The sequence below is a fragment of the Lactuca sativa genome, chromosome 9 (assembly GCF_002870075.4).
Source record: "Lactuca sativa cultivar Salinas chromosome 9, Lsat_Salinas_v11, whole genome shotgun sequence".
Taxonomy (NCBI): domain Eukaryota; kingdom Viridiplantae; phylum Streptophyta; class Magnoliopsida; order Asterales; family Asteraceae; genus Lactuca; species Lactuca sativa.
Genome location: NC_056631.2, coordinates 134,691,113 through 134,704,073, shown reverse-complemented (window position 1 = coordinate 134,704,073; position 12,961 = coordinate 134,691,113).

Below are 12,961 nucleotides of genomic sequence, written 5' to 3'. Positions count from 1 at the left end.
ACAAGTTCTTGAAAAGTTTAAGGTCACTCAAGCCCTATTGGCAAGCAAAGGTCTATGTGTGATCACATCTTGGAGATGAAGTCACATATTGACAAGCCGGGAGAGTTGGGTGTCAAAGTCTTGAGAAAGTTGGTGGCTCAACTACTCTCTAAGTCTCATAGTGAGTTCCTTTGGGACTCCTATGAAGACAAGACCCTTAATGATCTTATCCATTTGCTAAGATCAACTTCCTAAAACGCTGTGGACATTGACAATGATGACATTGGATATCCAGTAAAGCTCTCTCTTCCCAATGGAAAAGGTTCGGCCATAGTCAACTATGTTGACCAAATGGTAAAGAGAAAAGCTAAGTTTGTGATAGTCCTATGTACCATTACCAAAGGGTCCATATGTTAAATTGCCAAAGGAAGGGGCATCAGTTGCGAAGCTGCCAAATTTACCTAAGGATGTTAAAGTCAATAAGTTTGACTCTACTTCAGGTAAAGTCCACTATCTAACTCTACTAAGTTTCTATTCTGAGATTCTTGATACATGATGTGACTGGGTCACATGTTGATGTTTTAAGAATCAAAGAAAAGTAAAGAAACCTAAAGAAAGAATATGTTGAATCTGATCACATAGATGGATTTCTATCTTATAGTTTGAAGATTGGATTCTTGAGCTACTTCTTAGGAGTTATGAGATATTGCTTAGGAATAGATAACAACAAGTTTTCATATGGATTGTAAGGATAGTTTTTCCGCAAAGTTTCTAAATAAAAGAAAATTTTTGATTTTATTTATTTTAAAATATCATTACAATGGCATTTGTGAAAAACTGTGTTGCTTATAAGATTCCATTAAGAGCAAGTGTGGAAACATGAAATTGATTGTTTCATTTGTGGTAATGTCTAAATTTACCAAATAAGGAAAGATTCTCATCACCCAAGTTTCAATTGGACCGGAACTTGGAATCATGTAATTTGTATAACATGATGAATGAGAACTTTCAAGTATTGGAAAATTAAGACTAATTACTTGTTCACATGGATGTGTGAGTTAAGTAATGGACTAAGGGAATAAGAAGAATCAACTTAGGCAGAAAGATAAATAGTTTACTAAAGCTCGATAAGACTATACGTCATAGTTTACTAAAGCTCAGTAAATATGATTATACTTACAAGCTTAAGTGTAATTCTGAGACATTGGAAAAGGTTCCAATGTATGACAGAGCGAATAAGAAGAATCAACTTAGGCAGAAAGATAAATAGTTTCTCAAATCTGAAAAGATGGGAGAGTACTTTAGTATCAGTTTTGTGATCATCTTAATGATTAAGAAACCATAGCACAATTAGTTCTCTAAGTAAATCTTAGTGCATTCTTATGACTAAGAAGAGGAACTTGAATTGTTGAAATGGTTAAATCAAGAAGATGACTCATACTTCGTTCCAAAAACAATTCTTAGAGTCATACTTTAAAATTGTAACTTGAGTGACATGTCTTAAAGAAGGTTTAAAACACTTGTCAAATGTAAGAGTAAAAGTTTTCTACTCTTGTACATTTGAAATTGGTAAGTTGTGATGGTTTTGGATAAAACAAAGACCAACTAAGGACAATTTTGTGAAGTGTTTGTCTTGATTAGAATCCACACTTTCTCTTGAATATTTGACAAGAAAGTCTTATATGTCAAGAGGACAGTGGGAGTCTTAGAGGTTTTGAAAGTCTCAAGAACTAATCAAGAATAAAATCTGAAGTTCTTCACTAGCACACAACTTGAGGTTTATAACCTATCGTGTTGACATATTCTATGCCTATTCCAGTTAAAGTTGGCTTTGTATATGAGTTCTTAGAGTTCTCAATTTGTTGCACAACAACTTGGAAGCAATGGCAGGCCCTTGAGCTGCCAGGTGGCAAGAAATTAAGATTGAGTTAAGTCCATATGAGTTTGGATTTGTCATTATCCTTATCTTGTGACTATGGTTTTGACAATTCACATGGATAAGAACACATACACCAGTAATCTAAGTGTCATAAGGTTTCTCTCCGATTCATGAAAGTGATGGTGAGGAAACACTTTCACTAAGTAGATTTTAGCTAGATAGCAATTATAATATTTGCATTCTCAAAGTCGTTGGTGGAGCGTGTGTGGTTTACCGACACACTAACCTAGACTTGTGAGAAGTGGCAAAAAGGTCTAACCATTATGATTACGGAATCCCTCTTCATAATTGTTTAGACACACAAGTGAGCTATCTAAGGGAAGGTGTATGATTTTGATAAAGTTTTATCAAAAGAATCTAGTATCAGAAATCTGAACATTGGTAAGAAAGTCAGCTGATTTCTGAGTACATGTCAAAGCTAATGGGAGCATAAGTGTTATGCTAATAATCATCATGTTAGTGGGAGCATGATAATTATGATAAGTATTGCAAGTTAGCAATGTTAATTATAGAAAACAAAAGGTTTCAATTGGGAAAAAGTTGTTTTGCTATAATTAAGGGAGAGGAAATTCTACTTCATCTCAAATCTAAAAACTTAGATTGAGGTTTTAATCGTATTTAGTCAAGAATATATATATATATATATATATATATATATATATATATATATATATATATATATATATGAATGTTATGTTGGAATGGCTCAACATAAGAAAATTCTATATATGGTTCCATTATTTGCGTTCTAAAATTCGATTATGATTACGGCATCCCTTTTCATAATCTGAATTATGAGAACTTGGCAAATAGAAATGGAAATGTTATAGCAAAAGACTGGTTTAGTCTTTATGTGAGACATCATGAATCGTGTCCCATATGCTTCGGATATAGGATCGATTACATGTGCTATATTCATCCTTTCTAAAATTTTCCAAATGTCTGGGGCATTAAGAAGGGAAAAGGTCTAGAATTGGATATGACTAAAAGGATTAAACAATTGTCGAGGACAAGCTAAGGTTTACCAAAGATTGGTTGCTCAAGGACAGTTGGAAGTATAGTGATAATTCTGGAAGGACCATATTGACATAATCTGTAAGGAGGCAACTCTTGTTCAGAAGTGATAGTCAAAATGGAACCTAGAAATGTTTCAAAGTTAGAAATTATTCAATCTGTTACGATTAGGAAACTTAATGCAAGATGGATGTTTCCAAGGAGCTGATCTCCTTTGGAATGCTCTGTAATGGTTGTTGTCAAGTCTTTTTGACTTTGGGCATAATCATTACAAGAAGATCAATGCATATAAGTTTATAATCTAACAGATTTTAGTAAATGACATGAATTTGGAATTCTTGTATTTGCAGTAAGGATTTGGGACTGTGAAAGAGGATCATTGGAGTTATGTTTAATTGATCTAATTCACAAAGTGAAGATCATAGAGAAACATAGTATGCATACTTGGTGTATGGCATGACTAGTTGTCACACCCCGAAAATCGAAGACGGAAACATTTCCGGGGTTGACTCCACGTTGAGTATCAAATCCAATGCACATAGTAAGGAAAGTAAAACCACCATTACATTACATATAGAAAAGTTTACATGTGATACATAGTATATATGAACAAAATGAGACGAGTCTTCTACGCACTCCGTTTTCGCCAAAAGAGATCGTCGGGTACCTGTCTAATGCGGACCAGAGAATACAAGCGGTTTGAAAATCAGCATAAAGCTGGTGAGTTCATAAGCGGTTAGTTATCTGAAAATGTACGAATTCCTTTAGTTTCCTGAAAAAGTAGTTATCCAAGAAAATCCCATATTTTCTTAAAAGTTGGTTACCAAATCCAAAATGTAATGTAAAAGATGTACACTGAAAACATGATTGTTCTTGAATTGTAAAGTTTGGTATCTAAATTGTTACATGTTTCTGGTTACGTATTACTGTTACCCAGGAAAATACTATATTTTCCTACATGTGTGTGTATGAATTCTCCTGAAAGTTTGATTATCCTTAAATGTACATTAGTTTTATTACGTACATAAAACTAATAATTAAGTGTGAAGTGTTCATAATGTTGATTGCGAGTTCCATAACCATACTTCAGACCAGATATGACTCGGGTCGGGGCTAGTATCTTTTTTATGACTTTCGTCACCCTTGAAACTTTCGGTTCAGCTGTAGCTAGCAGCCAGGTGCGGGATTGTCAGTCCCGTATAGATCTATACACTCAAGTCATGCTCCCAATCTAAGAGATTCTGGTTACAGGTGCGGTCCTCCACTCGCGTATCTCTGTGGAGTGTTCACTGAGGACGTGTCTCCAATCTTTAAGATTACTCTTTACTCTCGTGCCTAGGGGGAGTAGTATTTATGGCTGACTAAGTTCTAATGGTGCCTATCCCTTACACTCGAGCCTAGGTGTTTTGTTAAGGACATTACAAATGTTTATGTTTTCTAATGGTGTCTGTCCTTTACACTTGAGCCTAGGGTGTTTTATTACAGACATTACAAAGGTTTTATGATCTCTATCAATATAAGTGTGAACAATCAATTGTGAAACATAATAGTATATAATAAGAATTGAAATCGTTTAAACAAACAACTCTGCAAGTTAAAACAGTTTGTTAGTAGGTTTTCAATTCTTAAAAGTGTGCAAATTATGAAACCATTTAAGTAAAATAATGAATTTAAGTACAAGATATTCTTGTACTTTTGCTTGTATTCCCCCCCCCCCCTGAAAACATTTAAAAACCATTGAAAAAGGGTAGGGGTATGAACTCACCGGTTGAGAAACGCGTCAGTTTGGATCCTAAACGTCAGTTCTGTTGGATAAGGTGTCTAAGTCCATAACTTATTTGGTATATACTTGACCCGACCCAGCATGGTCCATTTGGGTTGCATTTCATCCAAACTATTTATGGATAATTTTATGAGAGTTATACACATATGTTTATTAATATATTATAAGTTATAATATATTAATATGAAGTCATGTTATTTAATTAGTCTTAGTCTTAAATTAATTATGAATTAATTTAGAGATTAAAAGGAAGACTAATTAGATTGTGGGCTAGTGGTTTTATATAGTGTGGGCTAACACTCATTTGTTAATGGGCTAGGCTTGTATGGAAGTCCATGGATGATCCATGGAGCTTTTAACCCATGGATCCTTGGAAAAGGAAAGGTCATGGGTTATTAGGGTTTCACCCTAATCATGTACACTATATAAGCATGCTTATGTTGCATGAAATAGCCACTAGTGGCACTAGTTGTGTGAGACTTTGTGTGTGGCCGATTTTTATGTGTGTATACACTCTCTCAAAGTTTTCCAAGAGTTTGTGGTGATTTGTGATTCCATTTGAGGCATTCACACTATTGGTGCTTGGCCCTCAAACTCCTTGGGAATCTAACTCATCATCAAAAGGTATGTAATCTCATCTAATTCTTTTATGTTTAAAAGTACCCCATGCCATGTTAGATAGGTTATGAACCTTGGAAAATTATTATTTTGCATGTATTTAGACAAACATAGATTCAAGGTTTATTAGGGTTGCATGCACACTTAGGAAGTGTTAGATTGCTCAAAACCCAACAGTGGTATCAGAGCCTAGGCTTGCTTGTTTGAATACTTGATGCAAATTGCTGAAAATCGAAGATTTTATGCTGTCTGCACAGCTGACTCGCCGAGTACATGAAGGGACTCGACGAGTCCAAGGCAAAACTTATCCAACTCGGCGAGTTGGTTCATGCACTCGACGAGTTGGACCCCCAGACAGCATATCTTCGAGTTTTGGTGCTGGAATTGGTCTAGAATCATTACCTTAAACTGTTTTGGACTCATAAAACCTGTTTTTGATGTGGTAATGATGATGGTGGACCAATTTCAAAGTTATAATCAAAATTTCAATTTTATATGTGTTCATATGATTCTTGAAATTGTTGATGTGGATGTTCATGTTCATATGAGTTTTGTTAGATCATAGGAATTATTTGCAAATTGTTTGTTAGTTAATTCTTGATCTTAATGTGTTTTAATGGAATTCTTAATTTGTCCTCAAGTTATGGAATTCCAAGAGGTTTTCTTTTAAATGTTTTTTTTAAGAAGTTGTAGGTTACATTTTCTTGAAGAGTTTTTCCCATAAATGTTTTATGGACTCCATAACTTGTCCTCAAGTTATGGATTTCCAAGAGACTCTTCATTAAAAGTTTTAAACACTTAATTAAAACTCATAAGTTATGAATATCCAAAAGTTTATGAATTGTTCAAAACTTGCCCTCAAGTTTTGGAACTTGTAAAGGCTCACACAAACTTTAATTCCACATCCTAGAAGTTTTAAAAGTTAAAATTCTACCCTTATACTATTTATAACATTAATGGTTAATTATTATATATATGTATAAGAACAAGTCGTTTTACCGTTAGTAGGCCTCATTCACGAAGCCGGTCTATAAGGTGGGTATAAGGTTGTTGCCTATAAAATGGCAACTTAATGGGTGTCCACTCTCACCCACCGCTTGCTTGACTGGTGGAGGGTCGTTAGCCGAACGGGTAGGACAATGACTTTAAATTCTCATTAAAAGTATAATGATTATTATAAAGTAACTAAATGTTTTATTTAATTCCCAATCTTAGTTACTTTAGGAAAAATGTGAATTTGGTGCTAGCCCATGGAATTCACAGTTTGTACCTTACCAAGTCGTTGGTGGAGCGTGTGTGGTTAACCGGCACACTAACTTGGACTAGTAAGGATCACGAAGGGTGACTTAATGTTTGTCATAGATCAATGGAGCGTGTGTGGTTAACCGGCACATTGATTGGGTGATAATATTAAGGGTACCAAGTGAATTGGTATGGTTATTCACACCTTGTTTTGTGATCCTCGGCATCCCAGTCACAAAATTTGAGAGGGCACACTCGAGATTGAAACATGCCATTGAAAAGTTCAATGAATCTCAAAAGACCTAGGAATTTCAAATCCAATTAAAACCTAATAAATTATTTCGTTTTTCATGGTGGAAATTGGTGAATCGTCATTCGCCTACCTTCAAATATTTTATAGTTTGGATTACGGCATCCCTCTTCCAAATTATAAAATATTGTGTTGGGTTCTAGCCTTAATATTTCATATTGGGTGTTATATTAAGGACTCTGAATCAACTAACTTGATTTTCTCCCATTATAGATGTCTGGTTCAGACAACTATGATCTTCCCAAATCTCTTGAAGATGGTGTCCCTCAACATCATGCTTCACTTCCTCCACCTCCTCCAATTATTCTCCCTCACCCACAAGTTCTTGAAAAGTTTAAAGTCACTCAATCCCTATTGGCAAGCATAGTCTATGTGTGCTCACATCTTGGAGATAAAGTCACATATTGACAAGCCGGGAGAGTTGGGTGTCAAAGTCTCGTGAAAGTTGGATGTTCAATCACTTTCTTAGTAACATAGTGAGTCTCTTTGGGACTACTATGAGGCAGACTATGACATGACCCTTAATGATGTTATCTATTTGCTTGGTGTTGTGGAATCAGCAATGATTTGGAACACCAGTAAAGCAAATTTGATTAAAAGAACAACTTCCCAAGTCTTAAATGGACATTGACAATGGTAGCATTGGATATCTAGAAAAAGATTTCTCTTCCCAATGGAAAGGGATCGGCCATAGTCAACTCGATTGACCAAATGGTAAAGAGAAAGGCCAAGTTTGAGATAGTCTCATGTGCCATTACCAAAGGGTCTATATGTTTTATTGCCAAAGGAAGGGGCATTGGTTGCGAAGCTGCCCTATTCACCTGAAAGGTCATAAGGTTGATCAAGTCAAGAGGTTTGACTCTACTTCGGGTAAAGTCCACTGTCTAACTCTATTAAGTTCCTATTTGGAGATTCTTATCACATAATGTGAATGGGTCACATGCTGATGTTTTTAAGAATCAAAGAAAGGATATGAAGCTTAAAAGAAGTATATGTTGATTCTGATTGCGAAAATGGGTTTCGATCGCATGGTTCGGTAATCAGAATTTTGAGCTGTTGCTTAAGAGTTATAATATATTGCTTAGGAATAGATAACAACAAGGTTTTCATGTGGATTGTAAGGATAAGTTTTTCCGCAAAGTTTTAAAATAAAAGAAAAAAGGGTTTTAATTTTATTTATTTCAAAAATATCCTTACAATGGCATCTGTGGAAAATTGTTGCTTATATGTTTCCAGTAATAGCAATATTGGAAAGTGGATTTGATTCTTTCATTTGTGGTAGTGTCTGAATTTACCAAATGAAGAAAGTTTTTCATCACCCAAGTTTCAATTGGATAGAAACTTGGAGTCATACAAGTTGTATTGTATGATGAATGAGAATTTTCATCTTTGAAAATTAAGACTAATTCTTTGATCACATGTATATGTGAGTCAATTGAAGGACTAAGGAATTAGGTACACTGGGTGTGCGCTAGTCAAGGTCCACCACAAAGATTGATTTGTCATGATTTACTAAAGATTAGTAAAAATGATTATACTTATAAAGTTAAGTATAATTCTGTAACATTGGAAAGGTTACAATGTATGACAAAACAAATGAGAAGAATCAAATTAGGCAGAAAGATAAAAGTTTCTCAAATCTGAAAGGATGGGAGAGTACTTTAGTATCGTATTTCATGATCATCTTAATGATTATGAAACCATATCACAAATTCATACTCGAAGGACATCTTAGTGCATTGTTATGGCTAAGAAGAGAGCTCATGAATTGTTGGATTGGTTAAAATCAAGAAGATGAGTCATACTTCGTTCCAAAACAATTCTTAGAGTCATACTCCAAGATTGTAACCTTGAGTGACATAAAGGAAGATTTATTAACACTAGTCAAATGTAAGAGTAAAATGTTTTCTACTCTTGTACATTTGAGATTGCTAAGTTGTGATGTCTTGGATTAGACAAAGACCAACTAAGACCAATTGTGTGAAGTGTTAGTCTTGATAAGAATCCGCACTATCCCTTGAATATTTGTTTTGTCAAGGAATGGTTCTTGACTGGGGAAACTTATATGTCAAGGGGACAGTGGGAGCCTTAAAGATCCTGAAAGAGTTTCAAGATTTAATCAAGAGTAAAACCTGTAATTTATCACTGGCACACGACTTAAGGTTTGCAACCTATCGTGTTGACATAATTCTTATTTCTGTACCTACTTCAAATAAGTTGAATTTGCATGTGAGTTATCAGAGTTCAACTTGGAAGCATTGGTGGGCCTTGTGCTACCAAGGTGACAAGAAACTAAGATTGAACAAGTTTAATCCATGTAAGGCTGAATTTGTCACTAACCTTATCTTGTGATTATGGTTTTGACAAATTCACATGGATAGGAACTCATACACTATAAAATCTAAGTGTCATAAGATTTCTCTCCGATTCATGAAAATGATGGTGAGGAAACGCTTTCACTAAGTAGATTTTGCGTAGATATCAATTGTGTTATTTGCATTTTCAAAAGTCGTTAGTGGAGCGCGTGTGGTTAACCGGCACACTAACATGGACTTATGAGAAATGGCAAATGCCTAAGCAATTGAGACTATGATTACGGCATCCCTTTTCATAGTTCTGAAAATTGTTTAGACACACATGTGAACTATCTAAGAAAGGGTGTATAAATCTAGATTTTAGAAGTCCAGCAGATTTCTGGAAATATGTCAGAGCTAGTGGGAGCATTAGTGTTATGCTGATAATCATCATGTTAGTGGGAGCATGATTATTACGTTTAGTGTTGTAAGTTAGCAATGTTAATTATAGAAAACAAAGTTTCAATTCGTGAAGTTGCAGGGGTTGAAAAGTTGTTTTGCTATAATTAAGGGAGAGGAAATTATACTTCATTTCAATTCTAAAGCTTAGATTGAGATTTTAATCATCTTTAGTCAAGAATATATATATATATATATATATATATATATATATATATATATATGAATTTTATGTTGGAATGGTTCAACTTGAAGAAATTCTATATATATTGCGTTTTCAAAATTCGATTATGATTACGGCATCCCTCTTCATAGTTAAATTTTGAAAACATGGCAAATAAAAAAATATTGTAGCAAAAGACTAGTCTAGTATCATGTCTTTATGTCAAACATCATGAATCGTGTCCCATATGCTTCGTATATAGGATCGATTGCATGTGCTATAATATTCATCTTTTCTAAATTTTCCAAATTCTTAAGGCATTGAGAAGGGAAAAGTCTAGAACTGGATATGACTAAAGTGATTAAGCAATTGTCGAGGACAATTTGAGGTTCGCCAAAGATTGGTTGCTCAGGGAAAGTTGGAAGTATGATGTAAGTTGTCAGAAAGGACCATATTGACATATTCTGAAAAGAAGTAACTCTTGTTCGGAAGTGATAGCCAAAATGGGACTATGGAAATGTCTCCATAGGTGGAAGTTATTCAATCTATGTAAGATTAGAAAACCTTAATGCAAGAAGGATGTTCAAAGCAATGTACTTTGAATATGAGACTTCCGTTCCATAGAAGTTGACCTTCTTTGGAATACTCTGTAATGACTGCTGACAAGGTTTTGGTGACTTTGTGAATAATCATTACAAGAGGAACATTGCATAAAAGTTTAAAATCTAACAGTTTTTTTGGTAAATGATAGGAATCGGGGATTCTCACATTTACAATAAGGATTTGGGATTGTGAAATGAGTATCATTAGAATCATGTTCAATTGATCTACATCACAATGTAAGGATCATAGACAAACATAATGTGCATACTTGGAGTATGGCATAACTATTGTTTAGAAAAACAATGTGTACATGCTAGGAGCATGGGACGACTGTTGTTTTTATTCAAGTCTTAAGTTGATTGTTTGAAACATTATACAATGAATAATGTGTAATCAATATGGTGATAAATAAAAGGTGGTTCTATTTATATTCAAAAGGGTTCTAAGACCATATTGGATTCGATTATTATTGTGTTTCACTTTGCATGTTTTGACTTCCAAAATAGCTAGGTTATTCTTTCCGAATGACTAAGTTATTTAAACACTCCACAGTCGTTCATATGTTGGAAGTAGGTATGAATCAAGACTGTCATGAATCGAGTTTGTAGATGGCTAAATGGGTTTAGTCATAACAATGGTTGCTACAACATTCATGAGTGCTCATAAGTTATGAGTATGGGAATAAACCCACGCCCACTTGTATCACTTCATGGAATTTATCTCGAGTGATCGTGAGACGGTAATATCATATAAATCTTCAAACCTAGAGATATGAGTTGTTACCTATGAGTTGGTTGTGCATTGATTGAACGTAAACGCATCAGTAACTTGATGTTATAAAACGTGCCTTTGTGTACAATTCAACAAGTAGTAGAACAAGCATATAAGTCGAAGTTTATCTGTTCCTTCTAGAAATAGAAGCGATATATGGGCCCCTCGATGATTTTGTTGTGACCTATGTACCGGCCGGTCAAAACTAAATTGATGTGTTCGATTAAGTTCTGTGTCAAAAAAATCGAAAATCGGGAAACAAACTACTGGACAATAAGTACAACGTTGTTCCATGTATTTGTCCGGCTGATATCATGAGAACAGAGGATTATACGATCACTTATCTAAAATGGCGCTTCATAGTTCAACAGAGTTTTCGAGAGCTACGATTGCTGGTTGGTTCCTGAAGTAACATACGCAAATATAGTTATTAGACTTATCCAAGTGGGAGTCTGTTGGATAAGGTGTCTAAGTCCATAACTTATTTGGTATATACTTGACCCGACCTGGCATGGTCCATTTGGGTTGCATTTCATCCAAACTATTTATGGATAATTTTATGAGAGTTATACACATATGTTTATTAATATATTATAAGTTATAATATATTAATATGAAGTCATGTTATTTAATTAGTCTTGGTCTTAAATTAATTATGAATTAATTTAGAGATTAAAAGGAAGACTAATTAGATTGTGGGCTATTGGTTTTATATAGTGTGGGCTAACACTCATTTGTTAATGGGCTAGGCTTGTATGGAAGTCCATGGATGATCCATGGAGCTTTTAACCCATGGATCCTTGGAAAAGGAAAGGTCATGGGTTATTAGGGTTTCACCCTAATCATGTACACTATATAAGCATGCTTATGTTGCATGAAATAGCCACTAGTGGCACTAGTTGTGTGAGACTTTGTGTGTGGCCGATTTTTATGTGTGTATACACTCTCTCAAAGTTTTCCAAGAGTTTGTGGTGATTTGTGATTCCATTTGAGGCATTCACACTATTGGTGCTTGGCCTTCAAACTCCTTAGGAATCAAACTCATCATCAAAAGGTATGTAATCTCATCTAATTCTTTTATGTTTAAAAGTACCCCATGCCATATTAGATAGGTTATGAACCTTGGAAAATTATTATTTTGCATGTATTTAGACAAACATAGATCCAAGGTTTATTAGGGTTGCATGCACACTTAGGAAGTGTTAGATTGATCAAAACCCAACAAGTTCTGGGTTCGCGAACGCACAAGATTCCTATGGATTATGAAATGATACACATTTGTATCTAATTAGGACTTGATTAATATATTTGTTAGGGACATACACTTCTAGTTGCGGAAACACTCCATTACAAGTGTTTGGAAGGACCCGGGTGGCATTTAAGGACTTGTATGACTAGGGAATGGAGTTTACACTTCAAGAGTAAACTCCTTAAGGAGTTTACTACCCTAAACACCTCATCCACATGAGTTCACGGCCATGAACTCATGGAGGGTGCTTTTGGGTGCAAAATGGCTTCATAACACAAGGATAATTTAGCTAGGATTTTATCTAGGGCATTAGGATGATTTTTGGCTCACTTAAAGACCATTTATTGGGGTTTACGACAGTAAACATGGAGTTTAAGGCCGTAAACTCCCCCTCATAAACAATCACATGTGATTCCAATGATTTTTCCAAGCCTTGTATGGATTTTTAGTGGACTTTTGGCATGGTTTTTGGAGTTTACGGCCCATGAACCCCCCTCATGGTTGTGAACTCCTTTGATGGGTGTTTTATTATGTTTT